At 45.8% G+C, this 17,028-nt stretch overlaps 1 protein-coding gene and 1 pseudogene across 1 annotated transcript in view; both read right to left on the reverse strand.

Moving 5' to 3' along the window:
* LOC135506438 (cGMP-specific 3',5'-cyclic phosphodiesterase-like) overlaps positions 1 to 8,399 on the reverse strand; it is a 46,524-nt pseudogene extending 38,125 nt beyond the window's left edge.
* Positions 1 to 17,028, reverse strand: part of LOC135507226 (slit homolog 2 protein-like) — a 640,120-nt gene that overhangs the window by 358,250 nt on the left and 264,842 nt on the right.

Here is a 17,028-nt window from a genome sequence, read left to right on the forward strand (position 1 = left end):
CGTGAAGAGATACACACACACACACACACAGAGATCGACACAGATGATTGATTGATTGATTACAGCTACCACACCACACAGAGATTGGCTTCACTGTCTGGAACTCACAACACACACTGAACATTGTCCAGGACACACACACACACACACACACACATGTGACACACCACACACACACACACACACGTGAAGTGATATAACACGATGGTCGATTGATGATTGATTGATTGATTTCTAGCTACCTCACGGTTGGCTTCCTGTCTGGAACTCTCAAACAGCTGAACATTGTCAGACCCATGTGACAGGCCAGGACCTATCACAGAGCAGATGCACACATTAACAGCCAATCACTGGTCAGAGTTACTCATCAACAGCCTATCACTGGTCAGAGTCACTCATCAACAGCCAATCACTGGTCAGAGTCACTCATCAACAGCCTATCACTGGTCAGAGTCACTCATCAACAGCCAATCACTGGTCAGAGTCACTCATCAACAGCCAATCACTGGTCAGAGTCACTCATCAACAGCCTATCACTGGATCATTCGCTTCAACAAGCCGATCATACTAGAGGTTCACCCACTAACAGCCAATTATACTACAGTTCATACTATTGTTAAACAGCCAATAACAAACAGACAGACAGACAGACAGACAGACAGACAGACAGACAGACCTTCTCATCCTGGTCTGTGAACAGAGAACCCTGGACATCATCACTGATCCTCTTGTTCAGCACCAGAGCTGCTCCTAGAACCTAGAGGAGGGGCAGGAGGGATGGGGGGAGAGGGGGGAGAGGAGGAGGAGGAGGGAGAAGAGGAGGGGGGGAGAGGAGGAGGAGGAGGGAGACGAGGGGGGGAGAGGAGGAGGAGGAAGAAGAGGAGGGGGAGAGGAGGGAGAGAGAAAGGGGGAGAGGAGGGAGGAGGAGGGAGAAGACATAAGGGGGTAAGGATAGAGAGGGGGGAGAGAGAAAAGAGGAGGACGGATAAACAATGAGTACATTTGAACAAGATATGGAATGTCAGTTTACTTCCAGAGTTGACAGAAGAATTGGAATTCCCCGCCCATCTCCATGATGCTCACCTCCTGTCTGCTGTTCTTCTGTCTAGAATGGTCTGAGGGGAATAGGGGCCCTTAGGGAGGTCTCCATGATGCTCACCTCCTGTCTGCTGTTCTTAACCGGGACACTCAGGACACTCTTGAGTTTGAAACCTACTTCTGTCTAGAATGGTCTGAGGGGAATAGGGACAGAAGAATTGGAATTCCCCCCATCTCCATGATGCTCACCTCCTGTCTGCTGTTCTTAACCGGGACGCTCAGGACACTCTTGAATCCTGCCACCTGGTGCTGGTCTGTGGAGAACCTGGGGTCCTGGAGGAGAGACACAACTTTTCATTTATAAAAATGTATTGTACATGTATTTAGTAGATCGTCCACTCAGTAACATCTTCCCTCCTCCCCCCTCCTCCCACCCTCCACCTGAGGTATACCACTGACAGGAGACGCAGACTGTCCCTCCTCCCCCTCCCTCCACCTCCCCTCCCCCTGAGGTAAACCACTGAGAGGAGACACAGACTGACCCCTCTCCCTGCTCCTCCCCCCTCCTCCCCCTCCTCCCCCTCCTCCCACCTGAGGTAAACCACTGAGAGGAGACACAGAGGTCCCCTCCCTCCCCCTCCTCCCCCTCCCTCCCCCTCCTCCCACCTGAGGTAAACCACTGAGAGGAGGAGACACACACCGTCCCCCTCCCTCCCCTCCTCCCTCCTCCCCCTCCTCCCCCCTCCTCCCAGGAAGGGTAAACCACTGAGAGGAGACACAGGAAGTCCCCTCCCTCCCCCTCCTCCCCCTCCTCCCCCCCTCCTCCCACCTGAGGTAAACCACTGAGGAGAGGAAGGAGGAGAGGAAGGAGAGAGGAAGGAGAGAGGTAGCCCCTCCTCCCTGTCTGTCCCTCCTCCGTCCGTCCGTCCCCCGTCCGTCCCGTCTGTAAACCACTGAGAGGTCCGTCTGTCTGTCCTGTCTGTCTCCATCTCCCATGTAGTAAACCAATGAAGGCTGCTGTCTGTCCGTCCGTCCGTCCGTCCGTCCGTCTGTCATGTAAACTACTAATGAAGGCTGCTGTCTGTCTGTCTGTCTGTCTGTCTGTCTGTCTGTCTGTCTGTCTGTCTGTCTGTCATGTAGCCTAAGAAGGCTGCTGTTGAGAAACTTGTCCAACCCAAAACATAGAGACCCCGTCCGTCCTAAAAGTCTAAGCCTTCACTGTCTGTCTGTGTCTGTCTGTCATAAAACAATACAGCTGCTGTCTACACTCCGTCCGTCCGTCTGTCTGTCTGTCTGTCATGAAACCAGCTCAATGCTGTCTGTCTAACTGTCTGTCTGGAGAACTAAGAAAGAAATTGAGAAACTGTCAACCAAAACATAGAGACCCAGAAAACCTAAAAGTCTAAGACTTCACTTGGTGGATCACTAAAAGTCATTTATCAGAACTCTCTCACCCAGAGAGATTTACAGTAGAAACCAGTCATTTATCAGACTCTCTTATCCACTTCTGGGAGAACTAGGAAAGTCATTTATCAGACTCTCTCACCCAGAGAGATTTACAGTAGTGAGTCATTTATCAGACTCTCTCACCCAGAGAGATTTACAGTAGTGAGTCATTTATCAGACTCTCTTACCCAGAGAGATTTACAGTAGTGAGTCATTTATCAGACTCTCTTATCCAGAGAGATTTACAGTAGTGAGTCATTTATCAGACTCTCTTATCCAGAGAGATTTACAGTAGTGAGTCATTTATCAGACTCTCTCACCCAGAGAGATTTACAGTAGTGAGTCATTTATCAGACTCTCTTATCCAGAGAGATTTACAGTAGTGAGTCATTTATCAGACTCTCTCACCCAGAGAGATTTACAGTAGTGAGTCATTCTTCAGACTCTCTCACCCAGAGAGATTTACAGTAGTGAGTCATTTATCAGACTCTCTTATCCAGAGAGATTTACAGTAGTGAGTCATTTATCTTTCTCTCTTATCCAGAGAGATTTACAGTAGTGAGTCATTTATCAGACTCTCTTATCCAGAGAGATTTACAGTAGTGAGTCATTTATCAGACTCTCTCATCCAGAGAGATTTACAGTAGTGAGTCATTTATCAGACTCTCTCATCCAGAGAGATTTACAGTAGTGAGTCATTTATCAGACTCTCTTATCCAGAGAGATTTACAGTAGTGAGTCATTTATCAGACTCTCTTATCCAGAGAGATTTACAGTAGTGAGTCATTTATCAGACTCTCTTATCCAGAGAGATTTACAGTAGTGAGTCATTTATCAGACTCTCTCACCCAGAGAGATTTACAGTAGTGAGTCATTTATCAGACTCTCTCACCCAGAGAGATTTACAGTAGTGAGTCATTTATCAGACTCTCTCACCCAGAGAGATTTACAGTAGTGAGTCATTTATCAGACTCTCTCACCCAGAGAGATTTACAGTAGTGAGTCATTTATCAGACTCTCTCATCCAGAGAGATTTACAGTAGTGTGTCATTTATACATACAACAAATTCCAATTGGCTATACTAAAACTCTTTAACATCATTCTTAGCTCTGGCATCTTCCCCAATATTTGGAACCAAGGACTGATCACCCCAATCCACAAAAGTGGAGACAAATTTGTCCCCAATAACTACCGTGGAATATGCGTCAACAGTAACCTTGGGGAAAATCCTCTGCATTATCATTAATAGCAGACTCGTACATTTTCTCAGTGAAAACAATGTACTGAGCAAATGTCAAATTGGCTTTTTACAAAATTACTGTACGACAGACCACGTATTCACCCTGAATGAGAAGCAAACAAACCAAAACAAAGGCAAAGTCTTCTCATGCTTCGTTGATAATTTTTTTTTTAAAAGACTCAATTTGGGATGAGGATCTGCTATACAAATTGACGGAAAGTGGAAAGCTTTGACTATGTACAGACTCAGTGAGCATAGCCCTGCTATTGAGAAAGGCAGACAGGCTATGTACAGACTCAGTGAGCTTAGCCTTGCTATTGAGAAAGGCCGACATGGCTCTCAAGAGAAGACAGGCTATGTACAGACTCAGTGAGCAGAGCCTTGCTATTGAGAAAGGCCGCCGTAGGCAGACAGACTATGTACAGACTCAGTGAGCATATCCTTGCTATTGAGAAAGGCCGCCGTAGGCAGACATGGCTCTCAAGAGAAGACAGGCTATGTGCAACACTGCCCACAAAATGAGGTGGAAACTGAGCTGCACTTCCTAACCTCCTGCCCAATGTATGACCATATTAGAGAGACATATTTCCCTCAGATTACACAGATCCACAACGAATTCAAAAAACAAACCCAATTTTCATAAACTCCCATATCTACTGGGTAAAATACCACGGTGTGACATCACAGCAGCAAGATTTGTGACCTGTTGCCACGAGAAAAGGGCAACCAGTGAAGAACAAACACCATTTTAAATGCAACCCATATCTATGTTTATTTATTTTCCCTTTTGTACTTTAACTATTTGCCCATCGTTACAACACTGTACATAGACATAATTTGACATTTGAAATGTCTTTATTATTGTGTAACATTTGTGAGTCTAATGTTTACTGTTAATTTTATTGTTTATTTCACTATTTTATCTATTTCACTCCCATTGAATTGAATTGAGAGAGAAGTAGACATTGTTTACCCCACAGACGTCTCCTGTCATGTTCATAGGCATCCCTGTGGCAACTACATATCCCAGGATGCCCTTCACCAGCTCCTGGTGGGCATGGTTGCTGGAAGACTCTTCCCTCACGCAGCCCGGCGTCGTCAGGGAAACCATCTGGACCAATCCCCTACATCCATCCTGGTCCTGGAGGAACAACAGAAAGAATCAATCAATCAACCAATTAATCAATGAATCAACCAACCAATCATCAAGCCAATGAACCAGCCAATCAATGAATCAATAAATGTAATTCAATCAATATGTCAATCAACCAACTAATCAATGAATCAACCAACCAATCATCAAGCCAATCAACCAGCCGATCAATCAACCAACCAATCAATCAACCAGCCAATCAATTAATCAGTCAACCAGCCATAAGGAGCAAACAGCAGTAGTACCTGTCGGAGCAGAGACAGAGAGCAGTGTTCTGCCCACACCACCTCTATAGCATGTTGCAGGGCCCCCTGGCAGAGCTCCGCCACAGAGCCTATCCTCCCAGAGCCTCCAGCCAGTATCTTCATCATCCAGTCACAGCCCTCACCTCGCCCACAGGGCTCACCTCGCCCACAAGGCTCAGCTCGCCCACAAGGCTCACCTCGCCCACAGGATCTAGTCCTCCTCGGAGAGCGGGGTGAGGAGCGGGGTGAGGAGCGGGGTGAGGAGCGGGGTGAGCTGGGGGAGTGGGGACAGCGAAGGGAGCGAGAAGAAACGGTGGAGTGGGGGAGCGAGGGGTACGGGGGGAGCAACTGCCCGCCTTCTCGAGGAGAAGGGGGTCGCCCCACTGGGGGGTGGAAAGGGTAGAAGTCTGGTGAGGGGGGGATTGGGGCAGGGAGGGGATGGAGGTGGAGATCCGGAGGGAGGGGCTGGACAGGGCGATGGAGTCCCGGCCGCGGCCTAGGAGGAGCATCCTGGAGCTGGGGTCGGACGGAGACCTGCTGGGCCCTCTGGAGGACTGAGGAGAGGGTAGCGTATCCACGAACCAGCCTCCCACCATCTCCCTGACACACACACACACACACAGTGTATCTTAATGACAGCACTGCATAGCTGTACCCATGTATCAACTCATCATCAAACCATTAATTAGTGGAATCAGGTGTGTAGTGCTAGGGCAAAAAGACCAGGATGAGGAAACACTGCCCTATATAGAGCACTGTTTAGACCAGGATGAGGAAACACTGTCCTATATAGAGCACTATTTAGACCAGGATGAGGAAACACTGCCCTATATAGAGCACTATTTGTATTAGGATGAGGAAACACTGCCCTATATAGAGCACTATTTTAACCAGGATGAGGAAACACTGCCCTATATAGAGCACTGTTTAGACCAGGATGAGGAAACACTGCCCTATATAGAGCACTGTTTAGACCAGGATGAGGAAACACTGTCCTATATAGAGCACTATTTAGACCAGGATGAGGAAACACTGCCCTATATAGAGCACTGTTTTAACCAGGATTAGGAAACACTGCCCTATATAGAGCACTGTTTTAACCGGGATGAGGAAACACTGCCCTATATAGAGCACTGTTTTAACCAGGATGAGGAAACACTGCCCTATATAGAGCACTGTTTAGACCAGGATGAGGAAACACTGCCCTATATAGAGCACTGTTTTAACCAGGATGAGGAAACACTGTCCTATATAGAGCACTATTTAGACCAGGATGAAGAAACACTGCTTTAGACCAGGATGAAGAAATACTGCCCTATATAGAGCACTGTTTTAACCAGGATGAGGAAACACTGCCCTATATAGAGCACTATTTTAACCAGGATGAGGAAACACTGCCCTATATAGAGCACTGTTTTAACCAGGATGAGGAAACACTGCCCTATATAGAGCACTGTTTAGACCAGGATGAGGAAACACTGCCCTATATAGAGCACTGTTTAGACCAGGATGAGGAAACACTGCCCTATATAGAGCACTGTTTAGACCAGGATGAAGAAACACTGCCCTATATAGAGCACTATTTTAACCAGGATGAGGAAACACTGCCCTATATAGAGCACTATTTAGACCAGGATGAAGAAACACTGCCCTATATAGAGCACTATTTAGACCAGGATGAAGAAACACTGCCCTATATAGAGCACTATTTAGACCAGGATGAAGAAACACTGCCCTATATAGAGCACTATTTAGACCAGGATGAGGAAACACTGCCCTATATAGAGCACTATTTTAACCAGGATGAGGAAACACTGCCCTATATGGAGCACTATTTTAACCAGGACGAGGAAACACTGTCCTATATAGAGCACTATTTAACCAGGATGAGGAAACACTGCCCTATATAGAGCACTGTTTTAACCAGGATGAGGAAACACTGCCCTATATAGAGCACTGTTTTAACCAGGATTAGGAAACACTGCCCTATATAGAGCACTGTTTTAACCGGGATGAGGAAACACTGCCCTATATAGAGCACTGTTTAGACCAGGATGAGGAAACACTGCCCTATATAGAGCACTATTTAGACCAGGATGAAGAAACACTGCCCTATATAGAGCACTATTTAGACCAGGATGAAGATATACTGCCCTGTATAGAGCACTATTTTAACCAGGATGAAGATACACTGCCCTATATAGAGCACTGTTTTAACCAGGATGAAGAAACACTGCCCTATATAGAGCACTATTTAGACCAGGATGAAAAACACTGCCCTAGAACATATAGAGCACTATTTAGACCAGGATGAAGAAACACTGCCCTATATAGAGCACTATTTTAACCAGGATGAAGAAACACTGCCCTATATAGAGCACTATTTAGACCAGGATGAGAAACACTGCCCTATATAGAGCACTATTTAGACCAGGATGAAGAAACACTGCCCTATATAGAGCACTGTTTAGACCAGGATGAGGAAACACTGCCCTATATAGAGCACTGTTTTAACCAGGATGAGGAAACACTGTCCTATATAGAGCACTATTTAGACCAGGATGAAGAAACACTGCCCTATATAGAGCACTCTTTAGACCAGGATGAAGAAACACTTCCCTATATAGAGCACTATTTTAACCAGGATGAGGAAACACTGCCCTATATAGAGCACTATTTAGACCAGGATGAAGAAGCACTGCCCTATATAGAGCACTATTTTGACGAAGACCAGGATGAAGATACACTGCCCTATATGGAGCACTATTTTAACCAGGATGAGGAAACACTGCCCTATATAGAGCACTGTTTTAACCAGGATGAGGAAACACTGCCCTACTGTATATAGAGCACTATTCTGACCAGGATGAGGAAACACTGCCCTATATAGAGCACTATTCTGACCAGGATGAGGAAACACTGCCCTATATAGAGCACTATTCTGACCAGGATGAGGAAACACTGCCCTATATAGAGCACTATTTTGACGAAGACCAGGATAAAGAAACACACTTTCAACATCTCATCAAGTTGTTACCTGGACGAATGATCATCCAGCCAAACCTCCACCCTGTCGCTGTCCGCTCCGCTCCCAAACCCCCATCGATGTGTCTTGGTCCGACGGCTCCAGAGCGGCGAGAAAAACCAACCAGCGCTGGTCACCGCGGGTTGTTCCCTTCCGCCCGGGCAGGGAGAGCCGGAAGGAGAGGAAGTGTCGGGAGTCACTCCATCCGAGGCCATCTGCTCCTGCAGCGGTTCGGACTGGAGGCAGGGCATACCGTCCGACAAGTAGCTTGAAAACAGGTCCCTTAAACTCAGTTTGAGCGACGGGAGGCCACCTCCATTATTAACAGACCCGTTCGGAATCAGAGACTGAGAACAACGTGGAGCAGAGGACGTCTTGAGCCTACAGAGCACGCTCACCATGAGAGAGACAGACAGAGACAGAGACAGTCACCGCTTTCAGAGCTCACCCATTATCCTATCAGCTATTGGAGAAACCCAGAGGGAGATATATTTAGGTTAACCTAATCCTGGAGGCCTTGATTTAAGGCCGCGAGCTGGCATCGCCCAGGGGTTTTATTCAGTAGGAACATTCAAGGAACGGATTAGCGGCCGATTTGGAGCTGGGACTATTAAGGACACTGAACCCACAGGGTTCCCCGAGCCAGGCTTGGAGTCCCTCCCAGTGGCCCTCCCTCTGTCCCCTTCCTCTCCATGTTGGTCCTCCCTCTCTCCCCTTCCTCTCCATGTTGGTCCCCCTCTGTCCCCTTCCTCCCCATGTTGGTCCTCCCTCTCCTCCCCTTCCTGTCCATGTTCCCCTTCCTGTCCTCCCCTCTGTCCCCTTCCTCTCCATGTTGGTCCTCCCCCTCCTCCTCCCCTTCCTCTCCATGCTGCTCCTCATCCCCCTCCCTCCCTCTGTCCCCTTCCTCTCCACCTCCCGCTTCCTCTCCATGTTGGCCCTCCCTCTGTCCCCTTCCTCTCCTGGCCCCCCTGTCCCCTTCCTCCCATGCTCCCTCCCTCCCCTCTCCCCTTCCTCCCCACGCTGCTCCTCATCCCCTCACCTTCCTCTCCTCCCTCTGTCCCCTTCCTCTCCATGTTGGTCCTCCCTCTGTCCCCTTCCTCCCCACGCTGCTCCTCATCCCCTCCCTCCCTCTCTCCCCTTCCTCCCCACGCTGCTCCTCCTCCCTCCATCTCCCCTTCCTCCCTCTCCTCCCCTTCCTCCCCACGCTGCTCCTCATCCCCTTCCCTCCCTCTCTCCCCTTCCTCCCCACGCTGCTCCTCATCCCCTTCCTCCCTCTCTCCCCTTCCTCCTCCCCACGCTGCTCCTCATCCCCTTCCTCCCTCTCTCCCCTTCCTCCCCACGCTGCTCCTCATCCCCTCCCTCCCTCTGTCCCCTTCCTCCCCACGCTGCTCCTCATCCCCTCCCTCCCTCTGTCCCCTTCCTCCCCACGCTGCTCCTCATCCCCTCCCTCCCTCTGTCCCCTTCCTCCCCACGCTGCTCCTCATCCCCTCCCTCCCTCTCTCCCCTTCCTCCCCACGCTGCTCCTGCTCCCCTCCCTCTCCACACCTCCCCACTCTGCTCCTCTCCTCTCCTCCCTCTCTCCCCTTCCTCCCCACGCTGCTCCTGCTCCCCTCCCTCTCCACACCCTCCCCCACTCCTCCTCCTCTCCTCCCCTCTCCCCTTCCTCCCCACGCTGCTCCTCATCCCCCCTCCCTCCCTCTCTCCCCTTCCTCCCCACGCTGCTCCTCATCCCTCCCTCCCTCTCTCCCCTTCCTCCCCACGCTGCTCCTCATCCCCTCCCTCCCTCTCTCCCCTTCCTCCCCACGCTGCTCCTCATCCCCTCCCTCCCTCTCTCCCCTTCCTCCCCACGCTGCTCCTGCTCCCCTCCCTCTCCACACCTCCCCACTCTGCTCCTCCTCTCCTCCCTCTCCACACCTCCCCACTCTGCTCCTCCTCTCCTCAATACTGCAGAAGGAAGCCCAGAATCATGACCTGAAGAGAGAGTTCTGGGTGACCATGGCAACAAGGACAGGGTCAAGGTGGTGAGTTCTGGGTGACCATGGCAACAAGGACAGGGTCAAGGTGGTGCTGATCTTTGGCACCCATAATTCTATTTTAGAGGATCTATAATCTACTCTCCAGGAAGACTACAGATCTAGGATCAGCCTCTATCTCTCTCTAACAGACAGTCCTCTAACAGACATCTATCTCTCTCTACCAGAAGTCCTCTATCTCTCTCCAGACACATCCTGAACATCTCTCCTAACAGACAGTCCTCACCAACCGGCCACCTCTCATAGAGACTACCAGACAGTCCATGCTGCACAGTGCATCAGGCCATCTCAGATCTGTACTCTATCTATCTCTACCAGACAGCCATCTCTATCTCTCTCTAACAGACAACTATCTATACTGCATCAGCCATCTCTATCTGTCTCTACCAACAGTACTGCATCAGGCCATCTCTGACAGACAGTCCTCTATCTCTCTCTGCATCAGGCCATCTCTGATCTGTCTCTACCAGACAGTACTCATCAGGCCTCTCTACCAGACAGTCTGTATCTCTCTCTACCAGACAGCCATCTCTATCTGTCTCTAACAGACTATATCTCTCATCAGACAGTCCCATCTCTACCAGACATCTGTATCTCTAACAGACATAACTATACTCATCAGGCCATCTCTATCTCTACTCTAACAGACTATACTATACTCTCACCAGACAGCTCATCTCTACCAGACATCTATCTCTCTCTACCAGACAGTCCTCTAATCTCTACAGACAGTCCATCTCTCTCTACCAGACAGTCCTCTAAATCTCTCTCTGCATCAGACATCTCTATCTCTCTAAATAACTATACTGCATCAGGCCATCTCTACCTAGAAATCTCCCACATCCTGAAATCCCCCTGTACTATGACTTCATCAGGCCATCTCTGGCATCTAGAGACTAAAAGACTAAGTCCATGCTATACTGCATCAGGCCATCTCTGATCTGTACTCTAAATAACTATACTGCATCAGGCCATCTCTGATCTGTTCTCTAAATAACTATACTGCATCAGGCCATCTCTGATCTGTGCTCTAAATAACTAACTATACTGCATCAGGCCATCTCTGATCTGTTCTCTAAATATACTATACTGCATCAGGCCATCTCTGATCTGTACTCTAAAAATATACTATACTGCATCAGGCCATCTCTGATCTGTACTCTAAATAACTGATACTATACTGCATCAGGCCATCTCTGATCTGTGCTCTAAATAACTACTATACTGCATCAGGCCATCTCTGATCTGTACTCTAAATAACTGTACTATACTGCATCAGGCCATCTCTGATCTGTACTCTAAATAACTAACTATACTGCATCAGGCCATCTCTGATCTGTGCTCTAAATAACTATACTACACTGCATCAGGCCATCTCTGATCTGTTCTCTAAATAACTATACTGCATCAGGCCATCTCTGATCTGTTCTCTAAATAACTATACTGCATCAGGCCATCTCTGATCTGTTCTCTAAATAACTATACTGCATCAGGCCATCTCTGATCTGTACTCTAAATAACTATACTATACTGCATCAGGCCATCTCTGATCTGTTCTCTAAATAACTATACTGCATCAGGCCATCTCTGATCTGTGCTCTAAATAACTATACTGCATCAGGCCATCTCTGATCTGTGCTCTAAATAACTGTACTGCATCAGGCCATCTCTGATCTGTGCTCTAAATAACTATACTGCATCAGGCCATCTCTGATCTGTGCTCTAAATAACTGTACTGCATCAGGCCGTCTCTGATCTGTACTCTAAATAACTATACTATACTGCATCAGGCCATCTCTGATCTGTACTCTAAATAACTATACTGCATCAGGCCATCTCTGATCTGTACTCTAAATAACTATACTGCATCAGGCCATCTCTGATCTGTTCTCTAAATAACTAACTATACTGCATCAGACCATCTCTGATCTGTACTCTAAATAACTATACTGCATCAGGCCATCTCTGATCTGTTCTCTAAATAACTATACTATACTGCATCAGGCCATCTCTGATCTGTACTCTAAATAACTATACTGCATCAGGCCATCTCTGATCTGTACTCTAAATAAATATACTATACTGCATCAGGCCATCTCTGATCTGTACTCTAAATAACTATACTGCATCAGGCCATCTCTGATCTGTACTCTAAATAACTATACTATACTGCATCAGGCCATCTCTGATCTGTACTCTAAATAACTATACTATACTGCATCAGGCCATCTCTGATCTGTTCTCTAAATAACTATACTGCATCAGGCCATCTCTGATCTGTACTCTAAATAACTATACTGCATCAGGCCATCTCTGATCTGTACTCTAAATAACTATACTGCATCAGGCCATCTCTGATCTGTACTCTAAATAACTATACTGCATCAGGCCATCTCTGATCTGTTCTCTAAATAAATATACTATACTGCATCAGGCCATCTCTGATCTGTTCTCTAAATAACTATACTGCATCAGGCCATCTCTGATCTGTACTCTAAATAACTATACTATACTGCATCAGGCCATCTCTGATCTGTACTCTAAATAACTATACTATACTGCATCAGGCCATCTCTGATCTGTACTCTAAATAACTATACTGCATCAGGCCATCTCTGATCTGTACTCTAAATAACTATACTGCATCAGGCCATCTCTGATCTGTACTCTAAATAACTATACTGCATCAGGCCATCTCTGATCTGTACTCTAAATAACTATACTGCATCAGGCCATCTCTGATCTGTGCTCTAAATAACTGTACTGCATCAGGCCATCTCTGATCTGTGCTCTAAATAACTATACTGCATCAGGCCATCTCTGATCTGTACTCTAAATAATAACTATACTGCATCAGGCCATCTCTGATCTGTACTCTAAATAACTATACTGCATCAGGCCATCTCTGATCTGTACTCTAAATAACTATACTGCATCAGGCCATCTCTGATCTGTACTCTAAATAACTATACTGCATCAGGCCATCTCTGATCTGCTCTAAATAACTATACTGCATCAGGCCATCTCTGATCTGTACTCTAAATAACTATACTGCATCAGGCCATCTCTGATCTGTACTCTAAATAACTATACTGCATCAGGCCATCTCTGATCTGTACTCTAAATAACTATACTGCATCAGGCCATCTCTGATCTGTACTCTAAATAACTATACTGCATCAGGCCATCTCTGATCTGTACTCTAAATAACTATACTGCATCAGGCCATCTCTGATCTGTACTCTAAATAACTATACTGCATCAGGCCATCTCTGATCTGTACTCTAAATAACTATACTGCATCAGGCCATCTCTGATCTGTACTCTAAATAACTATACTATACTGCATCAGGCCATCTCTGATCTGTGCTCTAAATAACTATACTGCATCAGGCCATCTCTGATCTGTACTCTAAATAACTATACTATACTGCATCAGGCCATCTCTGATCTGTTCTCTAAATAACTATACTGCATCAGGCCATCTCTGATCTGTGCTCTAAATAACTATACTGCATCAGGCCATCTCTGATCTGTACTCTAAATAATAACTATACTGCATCAGGCCATCTCTGATCTGTTCTCTAAATAACTATACTGCATCAGGCCATCTCTGATCTGTAACTCTAAATAACTATACTGCATCAGGCCATCTCTGATCTGTACTCTAAATAACTATACTATACTGCATCAGGCCATCTCTGATCTGTGCTCTAAATAACTATACTGCATCAGGCCATCTCTGATCTGTACTCTAAATAACTATACTGCATCAGGCCATCTCTGATCTGTACTCTAAATAACTATACTGCATCAGGCCATCTCTGATCTGTACTCTAAATAACTATACTGCATCAGGCCATCTCTGATCTGTGCTCTAAATAACTATACTATACTGCATCAGGCCATCTCTGATCTGTACTCTAAATAACTTAACTATACTGCATCAGGCCATCTCTGATCTGTACTCTAAATAACTATACTGCATCAGGCCATCTCTGATCTGTACTCTAAATAACTATACTGCATCAGGCCATCTCTGATCTGTACTCTAAATAACTATACTGCATCAGGCCATCTCTGATCTGTTCTCTAAATAACTATACTGCATCAGGCCATCTCTGATCTGTGCTCTAAATAACTATACTGCATCAGGCCATCTCTGATCTGTACTCTAAATAACTAACTATACTGCATCAGGCCATCTCTGATCTGTACTCTAAATAACTATACTGCATCAGGCCATCTCTGATCTGTACTCTAAATAACTATACTGCATCAGGCCATCTCTGATCTGTTCTCTAAATAACTATACTGCATCAGGCCATCTCTGATCTGTTCTCTAAATAACTATACTGCATCAGGCCATCTCTGATCTGTACTCTAAATAACTATACTGCATCAGGCCATCTCTGATCTGTACTCTAAATAACTATACTATACTGCATCAGGCCATCTCTGATCTGTACTCTAAATAACTATACTGCATCAGGCCATCTCTGATCTGTTCTCTAAATAACTATACTGCATCAGGCCATCTCTGATCTGTACTCTAAATAACTATACTGCATCAGGCCATCTCTGATCTGTTCTCTAAATAACTATACTATACTGCATCAGGCCATCTCTGATCTGTACTCTAAATAACTATACTGCATCAGGCCATCTCTGATCTGTGCTCTAAATAACTATACTATACTGCATCAGGCCATCTCTGATCTGTTCTCTAAATAACTATACTGCATCAGGCCATCTCTGATCTGTACTCTAAATAACTATACTGCATCAGGCCATCTCTGATCTGTTCTCTAAATAACTATACTGCATCAGGCCATCTCTGATCTGTACTCTAAATAACTATACTGCATCAGGCCATCTCTGATCTGTGCTCTAAATAACTATACTGCATCAGGCCATCTCTGATCTGTACTCTAAATAACTATACTGCATCAGGCCATCTCTGATCTGTTCTCAAAAAAACTATACTGCATCAGGCCATCTCTGATCTGTACTCTAAAAATAACTATACTGCATCAGTCCATCTCTGATCTGTTCTCTAAATAACTATACTGCATCAGGCCATCTCTGATCTGTACTCTAAATAACTATACTATACTGCATCAGGCCATCTCTGATCTGTACTCTAAATAACTATACTGCATCAGGCCATCTCTGATCTGTACTCTAAATAACTATACTGCATCAGGCCATCTCTGATCTGTACTCTAAATAACTATACTGCATCAGGCCATCTCTGATCTGTACTCTAAATAACTATACTGCATCAGGCCATCTCTGATCTGTACTCTAAATAACTATACTGCATCAGGCCATCTCTGATCTGTGCTCTAAATAACTATACTGCATCAGGCCATCTCTGATCTGTACTCAAGAAAATAACTATACTGCATCAGGCCATCTCTGATCTGTGCTCTAAATAACTATACTGCATCAGGCCATCTCTGATCTGTACTCTAAATTAACTATACTGCATCAGGCCATCTCTGATCTGTACTCTAAATAACTATACTGCATCAGGCCATCTCTGATCTGTACTCTAAATAACTAACTATACTGCATCAGGCCATCTCTGATCTGTACTCTAAATAATATGGTCCACTATACTGCATCAGGCCATCTCTGATCTGTACTCTAAATAACTATACTGCATCAGGCCATCTCTGATCTGTTCTCTAAATAACTATACTGCATCAGGCCATCTCTGATCTGTGCTCTAAATAACTATACTGCATCAGAGCCATGATCTGTGCATCTATACTGCATCAAGCCATCTCTGATCTGTTCTCTAAATAACTATACCATGCATCAGGCCATCTCTGATCTGTACTCTAAATAACTATACTATACTGCATCAGGCCATCTCTGATCTGTTCTCTAAATAACTCTATACTGCATCAGGCCATCTCTGATCTGTACTCTAAAAATAACTATACTGCATCAGGCCATCTCTGATCTGTACTCTAAATAACTATACTATACTGCATCAGGCCATCTCTGATCTGTGCTCTAAATAATGAACTATACTGCATCAGGCCATCTCTGATCTGTCTCTAAATAACTATACTGCATCAGGCCATCTCTGATCTGTACTCATCTCTGGCCATCTCTGATCTGCTCTCTAAATAACTACACTATACTGCATCAGGCCATCTCTGATCTGTACTCTAAATAACTATACTGCATCAGGCCATCTCTGATCTGTTCTCTAAATAACTATACTATACTGCATCAGGCCATCTCTGATCTGTACTCTAAATAACCTTGTACCCACGGTATATTTGTATATCTGCTCATTCTCCCATAGCTCTGTGATCCATTTACTTGGTCGTACACGCTGAGTGGACAGAACATTAGGAACACCATGACTCAGACTGACCAGGTGAATTCAGGCGAAAGCTCTGACCCCTTACGGACGCCACACGTTAAATCCAATACTTTTTTATTGATTTTCTTTAACAAGGCAAGTCAGTTTTATTAAGAACAAATTCTTATTTACAATGACGGCCTATCGATCAGTGTAGATGAAGGGGGAGGAGATGGGTTAAAGAAGGATTTTAAAGCCTTGAGACATGGGTTGTGTTTGTGTGCCGTTCAGAGGGTGAACGGGCAGGACAATAGATTTAAGTGCCTTTGAACGGGGCGTGGTAGTAGGTGCCAGGGACACCGGTTCGTGTCAAGAACTGCAACGCTGCTGGGTTTTTAAAGCTCAACAGTATATCAAGAATGGTCCACCACCCAAAGGACATCCAGCCAACTTGACACATCTGTGGGAAGCGTTGGAGTCAACATGGACCAGCATCCCTGTGGAAGGCTTTCAACACCTTGT

Source organism: Oncorhynchus masou, chromosome 20 (assembly GCF_036934945.1).
Source record: "Oncorhynchus masou masou isolate Uvic2021 chromosome 20, UVic_Omas_1.1, whole genome shotgun sequence".
Lineage (NCBI taxonomy): Eukaryota > Metazoa > Chordata > Actinopteri > Salmoniformes > Salmonidae > Oncorhynchus > Oncorhynchus masou.